The sequence below is a fragment of the Garra rufa genome, chromosome 1 (assembly GCF_049309525.1).
Source record: "Garra rufa chromosome 1, GarRuf1.0, whole genome shotgun sequence".
Taxonomy (NCBI): Eukaryota; Metazoa; Chordata; class Actinopteri; order Cypriniformes; family Cyprinidae; genus Garra; species Garra rufa.
In genome coordinates, this window is record NC_133361.1 from 78,933,371 (window position 1) to 78,958,784 (window position 25,414).

At 39.3% G+C, this 25,414-nt stretch overlaps 1 protein-coding gene and 8 non-coding genes across 9 annotated transcripts in view; 6 read left to right on the forward strand and 3 right to left on the reverse strand.

Moving 5' to 3' along the window:
• Window positions 1-25,414, forward strand: part of LOC141320452 (uncharacterized) — an 83,777-nt gene that overhangs the window by 43,150 nt on the left and 15,213 nt on the right. The gene's annotated exons all lie outside the window — the stretch shown is intronic.
• trnam-cau (transfer RNA methionine (anticodon CAU)) lies at window positions 5,693-5,766 on the forward strand. The gene has a single exon. It is a non-coding gene; the product is annotated as a tRNA-Met (tRNA).
• trnal-cag (transfer RNA leucine (anticodon CAG)) lies at window positions 6,478-6,560 on the reverse strand. The gene has a single exon. It is a non-coding gene; the product is annotated as a tRNA-Leu (tRNA).
• trnam-cau (transfer RNA methionine (anticodon CAU)) lies at window positions 6,848-6,921 on the forward strand. Its single transcript has one exon. It is a non-coding gene; the product is annotated as a tRNA-Met (tRNA).
• On the reverse strand, window positions 7,633-7,715 carry trnal-cag (transfer RNA leucine (anticodon CAG)). Its single transcript has one exon. It is a non-coding gene; the product is annotated as a tRNA-Leu (tRNA).
• trnam-cau (transfer RNA methionine (anticodon CAU)) lies at window positions 8,003-8,076 on the forward strand. The gene has a single exon. It is a non-coding gene; the product is annotated as a tRNA-Met (tRNA).
• trnal-cag (transfer RNA leucine (anticodon CAG)) lies at window positions 8,788-8,870 on the reverse strand. The gene has a single exon. It is a non-coding gene; the product is annotated as a tRNA-Leu (tRNA).
• On the forward strand, window positions 9,158-9,231 carry trnam-cau (transfer RNA methionine (anticodon CAU)). Its single transcript has one exon. It is a non-coding gene; the product is annotated as a tRNA-Met (tRNA).
• LOC141286254 (U4 spliceosomal RNA) lies at window positions 15,010-15,148 on the forward strand. Its single transcript, XR_012339244.1, has one exon. It is a non-coding gene; the product is annotated as a U4 spliceosomal RNA (small nuclear RNA).

Genomic DNA, 25,414 nt, shown 5'->3' on the forward strand with positions numbered 1-25,414 from the left:
CTGTCACTGCTTTACATTAATGTAAATATAAATGTAAATATAGTAGGCCTAACTGAACTTCAAACTCATTTCTAACAGAGCTATAACAGAACTTTTCTGATTCTTGATTTATGTGCCTTTGTTGCAGATCTTTTGTGGTGGAGCAGGACCTGAAAGGAAAGGTGACTGCAGCATTTTTGGGGAAAAGAAAAATTGATCATTTTGTAACTTCCAATACAGAGATCTAATGACATTGTGCTGTTAAAATGACAGCTTTTGTAATATATTTGTGCATCTTTGTATGATCTGAAATGTCTGCAGACTGGTGTGTGCAGTAAGAAAGGAGAAATCCACAGAAGCATCCTGGAAATGGTCTAGTGCCATCGATGAGACCCTCCATCACTCCACCTGCCCTTTGCCTCATCTGGACCAGATGTTGCAGTGGTCTCTTCATCCTCAGTAGAAAAAGACTAAAAAACCAATATGTTTAAATAAAGCTTTGTTCCATGTGTAGTTATTTATGTTCATGGTTACTTTTATTATTTTACTAATTTATTCATGTTTCCTGATGTCGTCAGTAAATAAAATATAAGATTTTCATAAGCGTATGCATTTATTCATTATTTCATTGAAAAAAAAAACATTATGCTTGTTTAACTAGAAATATCATTAATTATTATTCAGCATTTATCTTTATTATTGTTGGTAAGTGTTGGAGTGGGCTAACAATGCAGTCTAAAGTTATTTTAATTTCTAAGTAGTAATACTTACATTTTAAGTAATACAGAATTTATAATTCCATACAAACTCAGGGAAAGACTTAAGTATCTTTAACAAAGAACAATCATGACAGAAAAAATAACTATAATAGGTTTGCATACATAGTACAAGATACAGAAAAAAATATTAAATATATTTGAATATTCATAAAATCGAAATTTATTAAAAATCGCTTTTCTTGTTTTTGTTATTTATTATTATTTTAAGTTTCAGGGAAGAAAGGACAGAGAAATTCAGCAAGAAAAAGGAAAACAAATCAGATCTAAGCTAGTTTTGCACAATTTTGACCATTAACATATTCAAGACAACAAATTTGGGGGTTTTAGTCATTTTAGTATTGTTAAAAATATAAAAACTTCAATCAATCCAAAATAAGCAAATTTCATCAACATCAAAATGTTTACAGATAGATGAATTAAATCCGTCGCCCATATCATTTCATGTTGCGCTTGTTAAAACGTCATAGGTCACATGATAACGTCAACATGGCGGAACGCATCCATACTCAACGAGATTTGGCTGTTGAGTAGGTACTCTTTTAGCGCTCGTTAAGTAAGTACTTATTGAAATTAAGTACCTACTCATTGAGTAGGCGATTTCGGACGCAGCCGCTGTGAAGATCTGCCTCGTTCATTCTATTCAGCACATCTATCAAAGGTAAGTTACTGTATTTATATATATATTACCTTATAGGTTAAGTTTTTGGTGCAGTTAATAAACTGCGGTAAAGTTAGTTTCATATTCGCACATTCGGGCTTCCGCGTTCAATAACTGTCTAATTATATGTCCAATAAAGTATTTTTTTGCTAATTCTGTTGAGCGACATAATTGTCAACCTACTACATTTTTCACAATCGACCAAAATGGCCAAGTATTGTTTTAATGGCATACTTACTTGCGAACGTCCACTGAATGTCAAACGTATTTTGGCAAACAAGATAGGGACCGTCTAAAAAGTTGCAATTTTTTTTCTCATTGTGTGGAAACAGACAACTACATTTTAGCCAACTACAGATGTACCAGCAAATAACATTATTTCTTGTAATGCTATAGATTTTCCTTCAGCAACAATAAAAAATTGCATTATAATAATTGTGTTTGAAAAGAATTTAAAAAATCATGTAGCCTACATGAATTGTAATTTGTGAACAAGATAAGTGGCAAATTACCTGTAATCACCTGAACATAGTTAATGTCTTCATTTTACAACTGTTTTTACTAATTTATTTGCCTTAAAATGAACAAGAACTGTGTTGGTTTTAACAATAATATGATTTATTTTAATAGGTTTTGAAAGCATGGATCAGCTGCTCCAAAGCAAGTTGGAACATCTTGTCTGGACCCGACAGAAAATACTAGAGCCCATGTCTTGCTGTTTTATTCACTTCTGTTTCTCTGATTTAAAGTGTGATAAAGACTTAACAGTGTAACAGTGTTCTACAGGTATTCAGTTAAAAGAACGGCTAACCTTTTATGTGTTCCTGTTGTGTGACAAATGCATTTCATATTAAACTCTCACAATATTACAATTGACGTGCATTGATTGATGTTTACAGTCCTGCAAAATATCACTGTCCATAGTACTGAATTCATCAGGTTATTGACTAGTACTCAGAAAACATGAGAGCAAACAGGGTTTTATATTGGGTGAACATTTCAAAAACAAGTGGAAAAACTTGATGATTTATAAGTAATTTGTGTCTCACATATATATTCAGTTTGTATCATCACTGTGTTTTATGGGATTCTTTAATGATACATCATCCAGTTCAATAACTTTTGAAAAGAAGGTCACAATGGGTCTGCAAGTGGTCCAAAGACTGCCAATGGTCCAGGGAATGGCGATGGTCCAGGGTATGCCGATGGTTCAGGGAATCCCATTGGTCCAGGGGATGCCAATAATTCAGCCTACAGTTGTGCAGGGTACCAGTTCACAACCTGCTGCACCAACTGCCAGTCCGCAAACCATGCCCAAGAGACCCTACAGGAGAACTGTAGAAGCAAACACTTGTAAGAAGTGTGGGCAATTTAAAACAAGTGCAACGGGGCATAGCCAGTACAGGGGCAGGGTGTACTGCCCACAGACTGAAACTGTTACAAAAGAACAGTGGCTGGAGGAAATGCGGAAAACCCTTCCCAAATAACGTACATATTTGTGTGTATGTGGTGTATATAGGGAAAAGAGTTCACTATTGTTAATATTTGTGTAAAAAAAAATTGTGTTTTCAACTTTTTATAGTTTTTTTTTTTTAACTATTATTTAATATTTTATTAAACTTTTTATTTCTTGTTTTTGAGAACTTAACTTTTCATTTAACTTATTTATTGGTTTTGAAAACTTAATATTTGTAATTGTATTTCCCTTTTAATTTATTGTTCTTTGAATACTTATTTAATATTTAATTTTATTTATTTAATATTCATTACCATTCTGTTGGCACAATTGCTAAATAAAAACAAATTGGCAAATGATTGCTTTTTGTTTTTTACTTTTATTTTCATTTTATTTGCCTTTGCATTTATTGTTGTTTGAAAACGTATTTAATATTTAATTTTATTTATGTAATATTCATTACAGTATTGTTGGAATAATTGCAAAATAAAAACAAACTGGGAAGTTATTGCTTTTTGTTTTTTACTTTTATTTTCATTTTATTTACCTTTTCATTTATTGTTGCTTAAAAACTTATTTAATATTTAATTTTATTTATTAAATATTCATTATTGTATTGTTTGAATAATTGCAAAATAAAAACAAACTGGGAAATGATTGCTTTTTGTTTTTTACTTTTATTTTCATTTTATTTGCCTTTGCATTTATTGTTCTTTGAATACTTTTTTATTTTTAATTTTATTTATTTACAGTTTTTTTCAGTCGCTAACAAGCGTTTGTCCAACCAGTTGTCACATTTTCAAAACTTTAAACACAATTAGCACAGCATCTGTCTTTTGTGGCCATACCATTCACACATTTCATGTCGTTTTCACCCAATATGCAGTCAGTGAACACCTTTTCACAATGCTTACATTTTCTTAATAGACAAGCTATACCTCCCAAAATACAAAATTATGGATCATTTTTGTAGTATTTACGAATGTTACCACACAACATCCCACAATAGCAAAGACAATATTCCAAACTTTAGATACAGTATAAAAACCTCTGCTTCTGCAATGATATCAGTTCAAAAACAATATCAATATATCTCAGCTGATAATAAACAAACAATTGAATAATTGACACCCAGCTGATTTATGTTGGGTTAACTGGGCCAACCACAGCTGATTCCAGTCTGGACTTTGAGGAGTGATGTTTTTGGAAACAGAAACAGAAAAAGACAAATACTGTAATGTCTGGATGAGGAAGAGTAAGAGCAAGGGGCCCGGGGAGAAAAGCAGGCCCAGTGAGAGGAGCAGGAGCAGTGAGAGATGCAGTGAGAGATGCAGGAGCAGTGAGAGATGCAGTGAGAGATGCAGTGAGAGGAGCAGGAGCAGTGAGAGATGTAAAACTGAAAATACAGTTAGCTACACTTGTTAGCAATTGAAAAAACTGTAATATTCATTACTGTATTGTTGGAATAATTGCAAAATAAAAACAAACTTGGAAACGATTGCTTTTCTCCTGTTTCTCCTGTTAAAAACGTATTCAATATTTAATTTTACTTATGTAATATTCATTACTGTATTGTTGGAATAATTGTAAAATAAAAACAAACTGGGAAATTATTGCTTTTTGATTTTTACTTTTATTTTCATTTTATTTCCCTTTTAATTTATTGTTGTTTGAATACTTAATATTTAATTTTATTTATGTAATATTCATTACTGTATTGTTGGAATAATTGCAAAATAAAAAAAACTGGGAAATGATTGCGTTTTGATTTTTACATTTATTTTCATTTTATTTCCCTTTTCATTTATTATTCTTTGAAAACTTATTTAATAGTTAATATAATTGTATTTATTTAATATCCATTACTGTATTGTAAATCAAAATATTTCAGCATATTAATGACTATTTTATTCTAATTATCACTAATAATCTTTTTTCATTACAAATAACAGATTTGTAAATGTCTTGAATGAATGTAACATACAAAACTCCTAATCACAATAAGTAATATCAATTCAATATCAACAAAGAATAATAATAATAATATGCTTAATCAGAATAAACAGTATTAATACAACAAATACAAAATAAGTAATAATAACAACAACAACAACAATACCACAGTTCCATTGGTATTCTTTATTTTTCATGAAAGAATTGCACATATGTACACTTTATTAACCTTAAAAATTGCATTTATTTAATTAAATTAACAATATAACAATAACAATACAAAAGTTGCCTTTAGCTGGATTCGAACCCCGGTCTTGGTGAGCGCCTGCAATAGGAAACAGTGTAATATAAATGCGCGATTTTCACGCACAAAGAAACCGGAAAATGTATCATAGCGCGCATTCTAATGAAGTATTATGTTTAAACGTCTCATTTCACCCTTTCTTTTCATCATTTTTTCTCTTTCTTCTTCCCTTTCTCCTTTTCTTCCTTCCCCCTTTTCTTCCCTTCTTCCCCGTCTTTGACGGACTATTGTTCCCCAGCTTGAACGCTGCGCCTTAGACCGCTCGGCCATCCTGACACACTTGCGTGGTGGGAGCTGACCCGTTGCGGCTACACCCAGCTTGTGGTCTGAATCCCTAACGAAATGTTGATTCGATTCAAATATAGCTCCACATGTTCTGCCAAGCGCTGAAGACTGTAGCTGTTATCCGAAGCCAAAGGACAAAGGACAGTTCTGTCGGAAAAGTGGGATTCGAACCCACACCTCCAGAGGAGACTGCGACCTGAACGCAGCTTTTGGATCTACGCCCTGCAGGCAGGCACCGACACGCTAGCGCTTCGCATTTCAGACCAGTCATACCGCCGGCCTCGTTGGCGCAGTTAGGCAGCGCGTCAGTCTCATAATCTGAAGGTCGTGAGTTCGAGCCTCACACGGGGCAGTGTGGTGCCTTTTGATAGCTGAGAGCGCTTACACGACAGAGCGGGCTTCTCTGTTCCCGTCCGCCTGCTTGTCTCCTTCGCCTGAGGGAAAAAGGCCACAGCTCATCTGAAGGGTGGACGACACGACATTGCGGGAGAAACTGTGAGTTTCCAGGTAAATTCCCTAAATCCCATCCAGCGACATTGCATTCAGTCCTAGGCCACCCTTTGACATGCAATATAATCGAAATTCAGTGTTCACGCTGGGCTAATGCTGAATGAATGCAGGAATACCATCCCTGTCGTATTCATGTAACATGTGGCGGTGTTCTTGTGAGGTTTTCTTAAGGGTAATATCATGCTGGCATTGGAAATGAAATTCCCTATTAATGGGAAGGCAAGCTTTCGTGAACCTTAAAGCAATGTTGCCTTCATCTTAAGGAAATATTGACTCGATTCTATTACGACTTGACATAGTCTTTCAAGGCATTCTTTAAAAGTGCCTGCAACTTGGTATCGGGGAAGGAGTGACGTCGCACAAACGATAAAACGGAGTAATTCTCAAGTTTAACGGAACGCCCGTCGGCGTTACTGCCACTTTATACTAATTCTGACGTCGACTGAAATGTGGTGCTTTGGCAAAGTTAATGCCCTGACACAAGGCAAAGTTGGCAAAGTTACAGCCTTGCGGCTGAAGACCGTTGCTGTTGTCCGCAGCCGAAACTTAAGTCTGTCAGAAGTGGGATTCGAACCCACGCCTCCAGGGGAGACTGCGACCTGAACGCAGCGCCTTAGACCGCACGGCCATCCTGACACGCTTGCATGGTGGGAGCTGACCCGTTGCGGCTACACCCAGCTTGTGGTCTGAATCCCTAACGAAATGTTGATTCGATTCAAATATAGCTCCACATGTTCTGCCAAGCGCTGAAGACTGTAGCTGTTATCCGAAGCCAAAGGACAAAGGACAGTTCTGTCGGAAAAGTGGGATTCGAACCCACACCTCCAGAGGAGACTGCGACCTGAACGCAGCTTTTGGATCTACGCCCTGCAGGCAGGCACCGACACGCTAGCGCTTCGCATTTCAGACCGGTCATCCCGCCGGCCTCGTTGGCGCAGTTAGGCAGCGCGTCAGTCTCATAATCTGAAGGTCGTGAGTTCGAGCCTCACACGGGGCAGCGTTGTGCCTTTTGATAGCTGAGAGCGCTTACACGACAGAGCGGGCTTCTCTGTTCCCGTCCGCCTGCTTGTCTCCTTCGCCTGAGGGAAAAAGGCCACAGCTCATCTGAAGGGTGGACGACACGACATTGCGGGAGAAACTGTGAGTTTCCAGGTAAATTCCCTAAATCCCATCCAGCGACATTGCATTCAGTCCTAGGCCACCCTTTGACATGCAATATAATCGAAATTCAGTGTTCACGCTGGGCTAATGCTGAATGAATGCAGGAATACCATCCCTGTCGTATTCATGTAACATGTGGCGGTGTTCTTGTGAGGTTTTCTTAAGGGTAATATCATGCTGGCATTGGAAATGAAATTCCCTATTAATGGGAAGGCAAGCTTTCGTGAACCTTAAAGCAATGTTGCCTTCATCTTAAGGAAATATTGACTCGATTCTATTACGACTTGACATAGTCTTTCAAGGCATTCTTTAAAAGTGCCTGCAACTTGGTATCGGGGAAGGAGTGACGTCGCACAAACGATAAAACGGAGTAATTCTCAAGTTTAACGGAACGCCCGTCGGCGTTACTGCCACTTTATACTAATTCTGACGTCGACTGAAATGTGGTGCTTTGGCAAAGTTAATGCCCTGACACAAGGCAAAGTTGGCAAAGTTACAGCCTTGCGGCTGAAGACCGTTGCTGTTGTCCGCAGCCGAAACTTAAGTCTGTCAGAAGTGGGATTCGAACCCACGCCTCCAGGGGAGACTGCGACCTGAACGCAGCGCCTTAGACCGCACGGCCATCCTGACACGCTTGCATGGTGGGAGCTGACCCGTTGCGGCTACACCCAGCTTGTGGTCTGAATCCCTAACGAAATGTTGATTCGATTCAAATATAGCTCCACATGTTCTGCCAAGCGCTGAAGACTGTAGCTGTTATCCGAAGCCAAAGGACAAAGGACAGTTCTGTCGGAAAAGTGGGATTCGAACCCACACCTCCAGAGGAGACTGCGACCTGAACGCAGCTTTTGGATCTACGCCCTGCAGGCAGGCACCGACACGCTAGCGCTTCGCATTTCAGACCGGTCATCCCGCCGGCCTCGTTGGCGCAGTTAGGCAGCGCGTCAGTCTCATAATCTGAAGGTCGTGAGTTCGAGCCTCACACGGGGCAGCGTTGTGCCTTTTGATAGCTGAGAGCGCTTACACGACAGAGCGGGCTTCTCTGTTCCCGTCCGCCTGCTTGTCTCCTTCGCCTGAGGGAAAAAGGCCACAGCTCATCTGAAGGGTGGACGACACGACATTGCGGGAGAAACTGTGAGTTTCCAGGTAAATTCCCTAAATCCCATCCAGCGACATTGCATTCAGTCCTAGGCCACCCTTTGACATGCAATATAATCGAAATTCAGTGTTCACGCTGGGCTAATGCTGAATGAATGCAGGAATACCATCCCTGTCGTATTCATGTAACATGTGGCGGTGTTCTTGTGAGGTTTTCTTAAGGGTAATATCATGCTGGCATTGGAAATGAAATTCCCTATTAATGGGAAGGCAAGCTTTCGTGAACCTTAAAGCAATGTTGCCTTCATCTTAAGGAAATATTGACTCGATTCTATTACGACTTGACATAGTCTTTCAAGGCATTCTTTAAAAGTGCCTGCAACTTGGTATCGGGGAAGGAGTGACGTCGCACAAACGATAAAACGGAGTAATTCTCAAGTTTAACGGAACGCCCGTCGGCGTTACTGCCACTTTATACTAATTCTGACGTCGACTGAAATGTGGTGCTTTGGCAAAGTTAATGCCCTGACACAAGGCAAAGTTGGCAAAGTTACAGCCTTGCGGCTGAAGACCGTTGCTGTTGTCCGCAGCCGAAACTTAAGTCTGTCAGAAGTGGGATTCGAACCCACGCCTCCAGGGGAGACTGCGACCTGAACGCAGCGCCTTAGACCGCACGGCCATCCTGACACGCTTGCATGGTGGGAGCTGACCCGTTGCGGCTACACCCAGCTTGTGGTCTGAATCCCTAACGAAATGTTGATTCGATTCAAATATAGCTCCACATGTTCTGCCAAGCGCTGAAGACTGTAGCTGTTATCCGAAGCCAAAGGACAAAGGACAGTTCTGTCGGAAAAGTGGGATTCGAACCCACACCTCCAGAGGAGACTGCGACCTGAACGCAGCTTTTGGATCTACGCCCTGCAGGCAGGCACCGACACGCTAGCGCTTCGCATTTCAGACCGGTCATCCCGCCGGCCTCGTTGGCGCAGTTAGGCAGCGCGTCAGTCTCATAATCTGAAGGTCGTGAGTTCGAGCCTCACACGGGGCAGCGTTGTGCCTTTTGATAGCTGAGAGCGCTTACACGACAGAGCGGGCTTCTCTGTTCCCGTCCGCCTGCTTGTCTCCTTCGCCTGAGGGAAAAAGGCCACAGCTCATCTGAAGGGTGGACGACACGACATTGCGGGAGAAACTGTGAGTTTCCAGGTAAATTCCCTAAATCCCATCCAGCGACATTGCATTCAGTCCTAGGCCACCCTTTGACATGCAATATAATCGAAATTCAGTGTTCACGCTGGGCTAATGCTGAATGAATGCAGGAATACCATCCCTGTCGTATTCATGTAACATGTGGCGGTGTTCTTGTGAGGTTTTCTTAAGGGTAATATCATGCTGGCATTGGAAATGAAATTCCCTATTAATGGGAAGGCAAGCTTTCGTGAACCTTAAAGCAATGTTGCCTTCATCTTAAGGAAATATTGACTCGATTCTATTACGACTTGACATAGTCTTTCAAGGCATTCTTTAAAAGTGCCTGCAACTTGGTATCGGGGAAGGAGTGACGTCGCACAAACGATACAACGGAGTAATTCTCAAGTTTAACGGAAGTTACTGCCACTTTATACTAATTCTGACGTCGACTGAAATGTGGTGCTTTGGCAAAGTTAATGCCCTGACACAAGGCAAAGTTGGCGAAGTTACAGCCTTGCGGCTGAAGACCGTAGCTGTTGTCTGTAGCCAAAACTTAAGTCTGTCAGAAGTGGGATTCGAACCCACGCCTCCAGGGGAGACTGCGACCTGAACGCTACCTGGAGCAGGATCGTCTGTTTCCACGGCCGTCTCCTCGTCCAATCGCCGATCTCGCCGTCCATTGTCAGAATGGACGAGAGCCAATCGCGTCGCTCGCCATCCATTGTGAGAATGGACGGGAGCCAATCGCGTCGCTCGCCGTCCATTGTGAGAATGGACGAGAGCCAATCGCATCGCTCGAGCTCCATTGTGAGAATGGACGAGAGCCAATCGCATCGCTCGAGCTCCATTGTTGAGAGCCACTCACCGCGCTTAGTTTCATTCTAAGTCAGGTTCAAAAATCAGACGAACGGAATATAGGATAACTTTTCAAAGTAAGTAATACATGTTTTCTACTTTCTTCCTCTCTGTTTACAATGTTCTCAATTGGTAACTCGTTACGTTTTCGTCCGTCAGTCATCCGTGTTTGGCGTTCACAAACTTTTGACTCGCGAATTGCCCATAATGAAACACCGTTTAAATGTAATCTAACTTTCTAAAGTCCATTTACTCGTTCTTAAGTTCGATTTAAATGGGGGAAAAAAAGCGTTTCAGCTGTAAGTGCAGTCATCCCTTATGACAATTTACCTTGTTTTTACTATAGTAAAAGCGTAGTAACCATGTTGTGTTTTTGGCTGATCGATTACAACTGTATGAACACAGTCTTACTATAAAGGAAAATCTGAATGAACAGCAACAACAAAAAACGTGCTTGTGTTTGTCGTCATTTACCATGGCTTTACTATAGTGAAAGTGTAGTAATCATGTTTTCTTTTCATTACTTGCCTATAATCTCACATATTTAACACAATTGTGCCTGTGATCGTACTTATTAAACTCAGTTTACTCGTTCTTTAAGTGTAAACACAGTCTTACTATAAATAAAAATATGAATGAAAAAAAAACAAGTCATTTACCATGCTTTTACTATAGTGAAAGTGTAGTAATCATGTTTTGTTTCCATGATTTGCCTATAATCTTACATATAAAACACCATTTGCCTGTAATTTTGCATAGTAAACACATCTATTCTATTTAAAGTTTGATTTGGATTTAAAAAATATGTTTAGTTGTAGACATTGTCATTTCTTATTAACATTTAATGTGATTTTGCTGTGTGAATGTAGTAATCAAGTTTTGTGTTTGCAGATGGATTACTATTTATATAAACACAGATGCAAATAATAATTTAAATGAAAATGCAATGTTATATAGACATCCCTTACAAAAATTAACCATGGTTTAAGTAAAGTGTACTTACTATGTTCTTTGTTTTTTTGTTTTTGTTTTTTTCTCAGATTGATTATCATATGTATAACCACAGCTTTTAACTAACAATGTACTTTATTTTACATTGTCATTAATACATGCTATATGTAGTTACTATAGTAATAACAGTAAATTATGCATAATTGGATGCAACTAACTGTAAACCAAACAAAACAATAATCTTATCCCTATCGTAACTGCATGTAGTAATTTCATATTCAAATCTTTATATGTATAATTGTAGTGTAACACCTTTAATTAAATGTGTAACCTTGTTTTGCTTTATTAGCAATAAAATAATATTTAATTGTTGTAATGGGTGCCATTATTTAGTCAGCTTGAATATATATCGTTGTATCATTATAAAAAAATTAAAAACATTTGTGTAGTTGTCCAATACCTGCAAAATGCACATTACTAACTACTATTTTCCTATTATATTTAGATGAGCACTAAGCCAAAGAGCCACAAGGTCATGGGTGATGGCGAGTGGATGGCCAGGTTGAGGACTTTTGCCAGCTCTGGGGTTTGTCCATCTGGAGGCAACAGACCAGCACCACGGCAGCGGAAGTGGTACAACCTCTACCAGAAGGTAAAGTTACCTGTATCTCATTGTAGAATATGAATGTGTACATTATTTGTCAAACATTTTTACACGTGACTGTGTTTAATGTTTTTGAAAGAAGTGACTTTTTAAGTCTGCATTTATTTGATCAAAAATACTGGAAAAAACAGCTAAATAGCTTGTACTGCATATTTGTATTTATTTTTTTATTTTTTAAATAAAAAAAATATGTTTTGCAGAATTCATTGATGAATAAAAAGTTAAAAGAACAGCATTAATTTCTCTTTTGAACAGTCCTGTATATCGTTAAAGAAGATTTTCTATTTGATTTCTAATGCTGTTCTTTATTGAACTTTTTATTCTTCAATGAATCCTGAAAAAAGTATCACAGATTACATTAAAAAATACATTAAGCAGCACAACTGTGACCAACATTGGTCATAAATTAAATTCTAAAATGATAGCTAAATATTCAGCGTTGATGACAGAAATAATTTAAATTTAAAGTTTATGGAACTATAAATTTAAACTGTAATGACATTTTACAATATTACTGATGTTTTCTTTATTTTGATCAAATAAATGCAGGATCGATGAGCATAAGGCACTTCTTTCAAAAAACATTAAAAATATTAATGTGTCCAAACTTTTGACTGATCCTGTATTTGTGTTTCCTTTTATTAAATTTTGTTTTGGTTTTTTATAGGAGAACTGCTTGGTGTTGACTACTTCCTGAGTCAGACTGGTCAGCCCCTGGTAGTGGACCCTGACTCAGAAGAGACAGAGAACATGCTGGAGGATGTGGATGAAGGCGAGGATGAAGAAGACGAGGGCTTCAGGGAGGACCAAACACTTGACATTACTGAGTCGAGTCTTACCGATGACCCAAGCTTCTCTCTGTCCTCCACTCAGCCTGATGCCTCCTTCACACCAGGTGCCTCAGCATCTCCTGACGAGTCTGTGGTATGTAAATGTCTCATTTAATGTATGTATGTAATTATGTTTTATGTAATACTGTAACATTTCTAGGAAAATATATATTTATATGTTTGTTTATTTTGTTCCACTTCACTGTACTCATAATGTTGTTCATTTCTGTTTTTTTTTTCTTTATTTTTTTTCCCCCAGGCTTTGGATAGTGCTGGTGTGCTGGACAAAGTGGACAGCCTTGTGGAGTATCTTGTGGAGCTCAGGAATCAGCCATCTTTGGCTCTCACCAACCAGCAGGTCAGTTTCTCTGCTTTTTCTTCTTGACCTGTCCCATGTTAACACTACCACTTGTTTTGTTTTCTCATTTGCCTTGTATTATATGCTCTCTCTGCTTAGGTGAGCAATATAGTTGGCAGAACCTGCTGGATTACGATAAGAAGAGAGTGATGTTTGCTGCCAGACACCAGAGCAGGCTGGACACAGGGTCACTCCAGGAGTGGAGAGCGTGAAGAGGCAGACATTCACCACCACTGCCCCACTTGCCCAGTGGCCAGATTGTTGTCGCCTGATAGAGACCATTTCAAGCCCTGTGCCTTCCATAAGAGTCCAAAAAAAGGGGATAAAGTTTTATTTATGTGTATTGTTTTCTGCTTTCTGTTCTTTTGCACTTGAATGCACTAGTGCCATGGACATTAAGACAGTTTTATTTAATAGTATAGTTTTGTTTTCTGTTCTTTAGCACTTTCAAAACATGCACAGGAGTCATTAATATTTTAAAGTTTTATTCATTTGTATTGTTATGTGCTTTCTGTTCTTTTCACATGCAGTTAATGCACAAGAGCCATGGACATTGGACGGTTTTATTTATATGTATAGTTCTGTTTTCTGTTCTTTTGCACTTGCAAAAAATGCACAGGAGTCATGGACAATAGAAAGTATTATTAAGAGGTATTATTCTGTTTTCTGCACATGCAACATAACTATAAGAATAAAAATGTAAAAAAAAAAGAAAGAATAATGAATAATTGGCTATGACTGATTGAAAAATAAAAGTTTGGTCATGATTAAATAATTCTTCTTTGTTACAGTATCATTTAACGGTTACAGGCCCTTTTAAAAATGTTGATAAATTTGGGGATTATTTATTAAATAAATTTACTATTTTTTGTACTATAAGTTTTAGAACATAACTACAGCAGAAATATATTTAAAGTGCAAAAACTTTGAATAAGATATCAATAATCAGTAATATAAATCTAATAAAATATTATTTTTGTAATTTCAGAAATAATTTCATTCATTTGACATCATTTATGTGATAATTACTGATAAATAAAACATTCAGTAAACACTTCAATGTATGGCAACACTAACATGAACTGGAAAGCTTGTGATCATCCTTACTCCCATATAAATGTACAGGAAAATAGAGAAAACATTTTTTTTTTCAGATAATTTATTGTAAATATACACTCCAAAAACAGTTCAAAGAGATAAAATTCCCTTTCATTTCTTTTCTCCTCATTTTTTCCTTTTTTCTCTCTTTTTTCTTTCTTTTTCTCTTTTCCCCCCTTCTTCCCCCTCCTTCCTTTTCTTCCCCCCCTTAACAGACTATTGTTCCCCAGCTTTGGCGCAATCGGTTAGCGTGTTCGGCTGTTAACCGAAAGGTTGGTGGTTCGAGCCCACCCAGGGACGTGTGAAATGCCGGTGTTTTGCACGCGCGTCAGGTGTCCACTAACGCCTATGCCATTCTTAGGGTTGCGAGGCACAGCTTTCTCAGGGCGTTTATCCTGTGCACCTTCAATAAGCTGGCTGCTTTTAAAAGAAGTCAGCGGCGGGTGTTTGGTGAACATTTTCACCAGCTCGAGTTTGCTGTGGCATGTGGATTCATTCTTTACTGATGATCTGTCTCTGGGGCTCATCTAGTTGACATGGTATCCGCTGACATTCGGCTGAAGGTGCTGATCCACCATCTGCTCTTGGTACGGACTGGATCCGGGGGACTGCAGTGACCATCTAATCGGAATACAGAATGGATATGGCGGCTACGGTGACCTCAGAATAAGAACAAACAGACTAATTTTAATGTAGATGCAAAAGTTCCATGTTGCCACAGTGTCAGATTGGAGAGGATCTGGTTTTCACAGTCTTGCGTCGATGGCCGTCTAGGTGAAGAGGTCTTCACTGATGATCTGTCTCTGGGGCTCATCCAGCTTGCTATCACCTTGTCGGATCACATCCACGTAGCTGCAAGAAAAGGTCACGACCGTCACCGGTATTCTATCGCAGAGGCAATGTTGTAGCTTGTGTGGTTTATCTGAGGTGTGATCATTGCTGGTTGTAAACTTTCCCCGATATCCCATCTGGATGATTTGAAATACAGTCAGCTTCTCAGTTTTTGCCGGTCTCTCTGGACGCTTCTTGAAAAACAAAGTTTTGCTTCGTTTTGTTAGAACAGCAACATATTTTTTGTAATAAAATAACCATCACATTTTCTAAAAGATACAACTCAAAAAGGAGTGTGTGTGAGGGGGATATACATTGATGATTATGATTAAAATAAGAAACTTTAGCAATCTAAAGCGAATGGTGTGAAATAAATCTAATACAAATTATTCTTTAGTTGAAATTTAAGTTTGTCTGTAGGGAAACTCCTTTTCAAGGAGAACATGTGGTTTACTCATCACCATCACGAATCAGTCTGTTTGAGGGGTCTGCAGCATCAGTTTCACATTGGAGTTTATCCCTGGGAGGACCATAGAGTTTTATTTATATTCCAACTGAAACATTTTTGAAAATATTTCATTCACAGAATGGATTTCAATGTTCGAAGAACATAATGTAAGCCATTTTTATGATTTTAAGACTTGGAGATGTTTTTTTTGTTATCTTTAAAAGAAGTGCATGATGTGTTTTATAAGTTCAAAAACCTAAATGTTGAATTATTGTTTAAGATGTTTAAGATGTACGGTGAATGATTTCTTTAGCTGTAGTAACATGTTTGTTTTATATTTATGATCACCTGAAAGTATTGTAAATGTTAATTTTAATAAACATGGAGATCGTCTTTAAAAAGTGCAAGATGTGTTTTATAAGTTCAATAAACTTAAATGTTGAATACTTGTTTGAGATGTACAATGGTTTATTTGTTTAGCTTTAGTAACATGTTTGTTACTTTGATGTTTTATAACTTCAATAAACTTAAAAATATAAAATGAACGTTGTATAATGATTTGTTTTGCTGAAGTGACATGTTTGTTACTATGTTTTATATACATGACCGTCTAAAAGTATTGTAAATGTTTATTTTTATAAACATGGAAATGTTTAATATCATCTTTAAAATAAGTGGGTTATGTGTTCAATAAACTTAAATGTTGAATACATGTTTAAGATGTACGATGAATGATTTGTTTCGATGTAGTGACATGTTTGTTACTTTGATGCCTTAATTGTTTTTTGATGCCTTAAATGTTTGCGTATTGAGAAAACAAAATACTTGTTTAAAATTTTAGTGACAATATTGTTTTACATGTTTTTAATTTGTCTTTTGCTTGTGTTTTGTGTTTGAGTTTGTGTCGTGTTTGCTTTTTAGTTTTTAGTTTGCATGTTTGTTTGTGTTTTGTGTTTGCTTTTTGTGTTTTATTTTTCATGTTTGTTTGTGTGAGTGTTTGTGCTTAAGTCACTTTTTAGGTTGAAATGTTTATAGGACTTATCAGATCACAAATTTGTATAAACATTTGAATATTACATTGATACAACAACGTAAATGTGATTTATGATGAAATGTCTTGAGTCCTACTATAATAATTTAAATGACTTACAATATTTTATTACAAATGGAAGTGTGTTGAACTTTTTGTGTGACGGGTAGGTGTTCACTTTGTAGAGTACAAAAGCTTTATAAAAATATAGTAAATAATGTTTATAAAAAAAAAAAATAGAAATAGAGAAAGTTTACTGTGATTGGGTAGGTTAAGGGTTGATACAATTTCAAATTGACATGTCCATGCATGTCCAGGTCCTCTGACATGCCCAGGCATGTCCAGGCATAATCCATATGGTTTGGTCTGTTTAAATACATTTTTCCCTTTACTTATTTTGACGTCGCTGGGTCCCCATTACAATATTTACCGCTACCTAAAAACTAGTATAAATGTTTTGCTTTGTTTTATATCATGTGTGATCACATCGTTTATATTCATTTCTTTTTAAAGAAGAGAATACAACTTGGAGGACTGAATGTGTGTTTGTGTACATGATTGTGTTACACTGTTGAGCCCGAGTGTTATCATTTATGTTTTTAAAACATTAAAGACTTTGTTAATATATTTCATCGTGCGGTTATGGACTCGTAACTGTTGTGATAATAGAGAATTTTCAATAATAAATATTTTTTATAGCAACTAATATATATTGTTGAGCAAGTATTTTATATACACCCATCACATGTATGGTCACTTTTTCATACAGTGTGATAGGGACTGAAACATTATTAAACGTTTTTATAGTTTTATTTATTTTTATTTTTCAATCCTTTCAACAACAACAACTAACATTCATGGAAAAGATAAACATCTGAATAAAGAATGTGTTTTTCCGGCTTCTGAACATGTGTACTCGCACATGTTTCAGAATCAGAATCAGAATCAGAATCAGAATGAGCTTTATTGTTTACACATACTAGGAATTTGTTTTAGTGACAGCAGCTCCACAGTGCAACAGAGTGACAGTGACAAGACAAGACATAGATTATAAAAAAGAACAATATACAAGTACACAAGACAAAGTGCAAAGTGCAAAATAGCAAAAACACAATATACAGAATATGCCATTACTATGTACAGGTATATTAGGTGCAAATTTGGATGTAAGTAGGTATTAATAAATACTGAATAGATTAATAAGGTGTATAATAGTGCTGCAGGTTCCACGTTTACTGACAATTGTTCATGAGATGGATTGCCTGGGGGAAAAAACTGTTCCGGTGTCTGGTCGTCTTGGTGCTCAGTGCTCTGTAGCGCCGACCAGATGGAAGCAGTTCAAAGAGCGAGTGTGCTGGATGTGAGGGGTCCAGAGTGATTTTGCCAGCCCTTTTGCGCACTCTGGATAAGTAGAGATCTTGAAGGGTAGGAAGGGTTGTACCAATGATTCGCTCAGCAGTCCGGACTATGCGACGTAGTCTTCTGAGATCAGAATTGGTAGCTGAGCTGAACCAGACGGTAATAGAAGCGCAGAGGACGGATTCAATGATGGCAGAGTAGAACTGTTTAAGCAGTTCCGCTGGCAGGTTGAGCTTCCTCAGCTGGCGGAGGAAGTACAGTCTCTGCTGGGCCTTTTTCACAATGGAGTCTATGTGAACATTCCACTTCAGGTCCTGGGAGATGGTATTGCCAAGGAACCTGAATGACTCCACTGTGTTAACAGTGCTGTTCATGATGGTGAGTGGGGGGAGAGCAGGGGGGTTTCTCCTGAAGTCAATGATCATCTCCACAGTCTTGAGCGTGTTGAGCTCCAGGTTGTTTTGACTGCACCAGACAGCCAGCTCTTTAACCTCCTGTCTGTAAGCAGACTCGTCACCGTCCTGAATGAGGCCGATGAGTGTGGTGTCATCTGCGAACTTCAGGAGCTTGACAGAGGGGTCTTTAGAGGTACAGTCATTTGTATACAGGGAGAAGAGCAGTGGGGAGAGAACACAACCCTGAGGGGCGCCAGTGCTGATAGTCCGGGTGCTGGATGAGAATTTTCCCAGCCTCACTAGCTGCTGTCTGTTCGTCAGGAAGCTGTTGATCCACTGACAGAGAGCGGTGGGCACGGAGAGCTGAGATAGTTTGGGAAGAAGGAGGTTTGGGATGATTGTGTTAAAGGCTGAACTAAAGTCCACAAACAGGATCCTCACATAAGTCCCTGATTTATCCAGATGCTGCAGGATGAAGTGTAAACCCATGTTCACTGCATCATCTACGGACCTGTTTGCTCGATAAGCAAACTGCAGGGGGTCCAGTAAGGGTCCGGTGATGTCCTTCAGGTAAGCCAAAACCAGTTTTTCAAACGACTTCATGACGACAGATGTTAGCGCCACAGGTCTGTAGTCGTTGAGTCCTGTTATTTTGGGTTTCTTTGGAATTGGAATGATTATTGAACGTTTGAGGCAGTTCGGTACTTCACACATCTCCAGAGACCAATTGAAGATTAGTGAGAAAATGGGTGCCAGCTGATCTGCACAGGTTTTCAAACAGGCTGGTGTCACACCATCAGGGCCTGGTGCCTTCCTTCTTTTGTTCTGTCTGAAGACCTGGCGAACATCTCTTTCACTGAAGTGGATTGTCGGAGTGGGGGAGAGCGGTGTTGTTAGGGCTGTTGTTGGAGGTGTGAATGGAGTTTTTTCAAACCTGCAATAGAACTCGTTCAGGTCGTCTGCCAGTTGTTGATTGTCCACCATGCAGGGGGATGGTGTCTTGTAGTTAGTGATGGCTTTCAGGCTGTCCCACACTGATGAAGAGTCACCGGAAGAGAATTGATTCCTTATCTTTTCGGAATAATTCTTCTTTGCCACTTTGATCTCCTTTTCTAGTGTGTATTTGGCCTGCTTATACAAGACACTGTCCCCTTTCCTGTAAGCATCCTCTTTGGCTCGACGAAGCTGTCTGAGTTTTGCAGTGAACCATGGTTTGTCATTGTTGAAAGTTAAACGAGTCTTGGTAGGAATGCACATATCCTCACAGAAACTGATATATGAAGTAACAGTGTCTGTGAGCTCATACAGATCGGTAGCAGCAGCTTCGAAAACACTCCAATCAGTACAATCGAAACAGGCTTGTAAAGCCCGCTCTGTTTCGTTGGTCCATCTCTTCACAGACTTTGCTACAGGTTTAGCAGATTTAAGTTTTTGTCTGTAGGTTGGTATAAGATGAACCAGGCAGTGATCAGAGAGTCCCAAAGCTGCCCGTGGGACAGAGTGATATGCATTCCGTATTGTGGTGTAACAGTGGTCCAATATATTACTGTCTCTGGTTGAACATGTAACATGTTGACTGTATTTTGGCAGTTCACGGGAGAGATTTGCTTTGTTAAAATCCCCAAGAATGATTAAAACAGAGTCCGGGTGTTGTTGTTCCGTCACGGTGATCTGATCAGCGAGTTTCTGCAAAGCCAGGCTCACGTGCGCTTGCGGAGGAATGTAGACGCTCACGAGAATGAACGAGCAAAACTCTCGCGGCGAGTAGAACGGCTTACAGTTAATGAAGAGAGCTTCTAGATCAGAACAGCACATCTTCTTTAATACTGTTACATCTGTACACCACCTTTCGTTGATGTAAAAGCACGTCCCGCCGCCGCGCGATTTCCCCGTTGATTCTGCGTTGCGATCGCCTCTAAACAGCTGGTAGCCCGGCAACTGGATCGCGCTGTCTGGTATCGCGTCATTCAGCCAGGTTTCCGTGAAACACAGAGCGGCAGAGTTTAAGAAATCCTTGTTAGACTGGGAGAGCAGGAAGAGTTCGTCCGTTTTGTTGGGAAGAGAGCGGAGATTTGCCAAATGTATGTTTGAAGAGGTCATGAGAACGGTAGCCATAGGGTGACAGAGGATTAGTGACGGAATCATGTTCTTGATGAATCACCGATCAATTCACTGGGAAAACGCCAAATGATCACGTAGTATGCCAATCTAGATTTTTTAAAACAGATGTAGCTACTGTGAGAACTAATTTGGATCCTCTGCAAAAATGGTATCAAGTCCTCTCAAACTAAGACGTACTCGTAACTGCTGTGTCTATTTGTCTCCTATTATTTTTTATAGCAACTAATATATTGTTGAAAAGGTAATTTATATACAACCATTACATGTATGGTCACTTTTACATATAAGAAGCTCATATAGCGCTGTGTAACGCGAGCTCATGAAGCACACACGGAGAGATCTGCAAGGAGAGCAAGAGAGAAAATGAGAGCCTACAGAAGATACTCTTTTTAATATTATCACATAGACTGTAAAAAGGTGAGGCAATTACTTTTCAAATATTAGAAAATGTATTATATTATTATTATTATTATTTAAAAATATATTGATAATAGGTTTACTATTGTTTGTACTTATTTTATAATTGTTTTTGTGGTTCATCTTTTGTAATAAGCAAACATGAACGCAACCTGATACCCGTGCGATACAACACGGATGCGGGGGTAGACCGTAAAATCGCCGAAACATTCCACACCCAACTCTGGACGGTCACGCACAGCTACTGTATTTCCTCCATCTTGATGACGACAAACACCGGATGGTCACGCAAACAGGCTATAATTCTCTACCCGGATGACATCCAAACACCGGATGGTCACGCAAAAACCCATAAACCCGTCAGGAGTTAATCCCGCACCTGGTATGAATCTCATAAATTTACTGCAAAAACCATAAACCCGTCAGAAGTTAATCCCGCAACTGTTAAACTACATCGTAAATTTGATGCAACAACCATAAACCCGTCATAAATTAATCCCGCACCTGTTAAACCCTGTCGTTAATCCTCTCAGCAAACCATAAACCTGTCAGCCGTTGACGTCGCACCTGCTCAATCCATCAAAACAAGGTCAGTAAAGTTCACTAGGTCAACGAGGGGTCAAACACGTGGGTGGGCACCGTGGGAAAGGGCGGGGGAGGGGCGTGGGGGAGGGGAAAGGTCAAAAGGTCAAAGCCATCAATCAAATTTTGACAGAAGCTACAGCCCTCAAAACTACTGACACATACCATCTTCTTCCGAAATTCAGCATCTTTCAGCTGATCACACAACTCCTCTAATTCTTCTACAGTCGTGCATGGCTTCTCTAGAACCTCTGTGAGATCATAGGCAGAGGTGCTAGGCTGGCTTATTGGTTGCTGTAATGTGCCAACCACTGATGTGATGTTGGTTTGGATTTCGTCCAGTTTCAACATGATCCTCCTTTCTAAATTCTCAAATAACTTGAAGATTTCTGTGCAGAATTTATTTTGAAACATAAATGACATTACAAACTGCAGCACTAAAAAAACACTGTCATAAGAAAACATAAGTCTGTTGAATAATTATGATTAAATTAAATAGGTTACCATCTCGAATAGATTGTGGATCAATCACACTTCCTAAAACAAGTCACAAAAACATTTAGTCAGATAGGTACCTGTATCCGTGTGTGTGTGTGTGTGTGTGTGTGTGTGTGTGTGTGTGTGTGTGTGTGTGTGTGTGTGTGTGTGTGTGTGTACATTTGTATGTACAACATTTACTCAATAAAGGATCAAACATAATGAATATTACATTTATCTTTGTCCTCATTTCTAAATATATTTGTATGTATCAATATAGCCAAATATTGTCAATGCATTTAACACTACTTCCAAATATATGGAAATGTATTATGCAGTGTATCAAATTACATTTAGCAGTATATTCCCATATATTGTAAGGGCTTGTTGTTTTGTTTACATGACTGATCATAATGTTTAATAAACTTGTGAAGATTCAGCCCATCTTCTTTCTATTCTTTTAAGCATATTGGCATCTTTACACCATATTTCCATTCTCCTAATGCTGGATTTTTTACACCTGTCCTACAGAGGGCTTTCTCTAGCACATCTGATGCAATTCAGCAGCTCATTCTGGTCCGTTAGCAGCCCATGCAAGACAGGTTTGCAATACCCAGCCAAACCAATAAAAGGGCACTTTCAACACCCATGCTTTTACAAGTGTCACCTAAGTGATGAGTTTAATGAGTGTTTGGTTGGTGTGCTCCAAAAAAGTGATTTGGGTACAATAGTAACCATTCTGAATATTGAGAGTAATTTGAAAATGGATCCTTCTATTTACAAAGAAATTGTGGATTACATTTCTACAAATCAGTATCCACCTGCAGCAACAAAAGCTGCAAAATTTGTTATTAAAAGAAGGGCAGCTAACTACATTATTCAAGGTAAGTTTCTAATTACATTTGTTTGTTTTGATGAAGCTCACACACAGTCACAGATTTTTAAAATATGGAACACGATATTAATACTAATAATAATGTAGATTATATGTAATATTTTGGAATTATAATCAGATGGAGTGCTGCACTACATAAAACACAAGGGCACTGCCAAAGAACTCCGTCTAAATGTTCTTTGTGGCTCCCAGGAGGCTGACAAAGTGTTTCAGGAATTCCACTCGAGTCACTGTGGCCAAATAAAAACCAGAGATGCCATTTCTAAAAGGTACTACTGGCCTGGAATGACTTCGGATATTGATGGTTGGGTAAGTACATATTTGCTGTCTGTGATTATAATATTAAAACTTTATGTAGCACACATGCAGTTTATAGAAATACATCACCCAAAAATGAAACTTACTTAATAACTAACTAAGGCCACTGAACATATACAACTTGTTTTCTTTATGTAAGAGAACTTAACAATGAATTTCCCACTCCCATGCAAATAAAACAACATCTAAAGAGACTTTTGGAGGTCCAAAAACCAATGCCCATTTGTCACGAGGTGACGAAATATTATTTTTTTTTACTTTGCCAGGCGGAACTAATATTCGCCGCGATTGCCTCCCGTCGGACCCATAACAACGGAACACCGGGCTAGTTCCGGGTTAGCGCAAAATCCCCGCTAATGGGATGATTAGCTGAAATCGTCGGCAGCTGTGGATGAGGGAGTTGAAGCCCTGTGATTGGGAGATGTTGCCAACAAGGGAAGATAAGAGGAGAGAGTACAGACCAAGGGGCGGAGGAAAAAATTCCTTTTCTTCTGGAGGGCGTTCTTCTTTTCCGGGGGGACTGTGGATCCCGGAGGCAGCATGAGGGGATAGAAGGAGGAGAGGAAGTGGGGCTGAGAGACGGGTGCGGGACTATGAGTGTGGGAGGAGGAGCACATTAATGCAACTGGAGGAAGGAAGCCGCTGTACAGTAAGATTGTTTGTGAGAGACTGTGAGAAGATCACTCAATCTCCATCTTCTCTTCCTGTCTATGGGACTCCTCAACGTGAGTGCCAGGTCTGAGAATGGGCAACGGCCATTTATATGTATTTTCCACTGAGTGTTGAATTGCTGGGATGAAGTGATGTGATGCACCGTCTTGATGTGTGAAGTGTGAACTTAAACCTGCTGGATGTCCATACTTACCTGAGTTTTCTATCACGTTCCAAGATGTAAGAAGAGGCTAACATTATTGTACTCCACAGATATTGGAATGTTTTATTTGACAGCCCTTCAGGAGGATTGCATACCGGAAGACTCCCTGACTGCTTTGCAGTAAAATCCCCCAGCCGTAAGTTCTCTGTCTGTCTGTGTAGAAGAAGAGGATTACGTGCCTGTATACTCACCTGTCTGCTTTGCAGTAAACTCCCGCAGTAAGCCTTGTGTCGGCAGCCCCTCGAGAGGATTTTGTACCTGAATACTCACCGACTGCTTTGCAGTAAGTTCCTCCAGCCGTAAGTTCTCTGTCTGTCAGTGTTTGAAGAAGAGGATTACGTGCCTGTATACTCACCTGTCTGCTTTGCAGTAAACTCCCGCAGTAAGCCTTGTGTCGGCAGCCCCTCGAGAGGATTTTGTACCTGAATACTCACCGACTGCTTTGCAGTAAGTTCCTCCAGCCGTAAGTTCTCTGTCTGTCAGTGTTGAAGAAGAGGATTACGTGTCTGTATATTTACCCGGCTGCTTTGCAGCGAAGCTCTCCAGCCTGAAGCCCTTCAGCCACAAGTCTCTGCCTGTCACCTGGAGAAGAGGAATACGTGCCCGTATACTCACCGGCTGCTTTGCAGTAAAATCCCCCAGCCGTAAGTTCTCTGTCTGTCACCTGCTGAAGAAGAGGATTACGTGCCTGTATACTCACCTGTCTGCTTTATAGTGAACTTCTTCTGCCGAAAGCCTTGTGTCTGCCAGCCCCTCGAGAGGATCTTGTATCCGAAGACTCACTGACTGCTCTGCGGTGAAGCCCTCCAGCCGTGAGTTCTCTGTTGGTCACCTGCTGACGAAGAGGAGTATGTACCCGAAATAGAACTGTCCTGCAGCAGCCTCTGTTCAGTCGTGAGCCCGTAGGACGGAACGACCCTGCCCAGAAGACCCATTATTTTAAAACTTTTTATCCATTTTTTTATACTCAATAAATAATGTTACTGGAAGACTTGTTGTCTGTCGTCCTTGCCTGACCTCTGTCTGACTCCCTAAGGGTGGTAACGGGTCTTAGGGGTGGGTGCAGCCGGATTGGCCCGCCCCGACCTGTGACACATTCACTTGCATTGGAGGAGGGACATTAATAATATAAAATGTTACTTTCTCTTCAGATAAAGAGAGTATATAATCAGATACCTATTATAAATTATCAGCCAGTTTAACTTTTTGGTTAAACTTGAGTGAATAGTTTTGGATAAACCATCAATTACAGCAGTCTAATAACTGAATAATGTTCGTTGTGCTGAAGGTTGCCAGGTGTGTAGTATGCCAGTCAAAACGCTGTGATATAAAGAAGCCAGTGGAATACATCCCAATAGAGGTATTGTAAATTGTTTTAGTAGATATGTCCATTACTAATTTGGGAAACATTTTGCACAATATTTGGCTTGCTTTAATATGTTTTAACTAAATTGTATAATTTGTTTCATAGGTTAGCAGCCCTTTTGAGCTTGTCGGTATGTACCTTATAGGGAAACTAACCCCTACTGAGGATGGACAT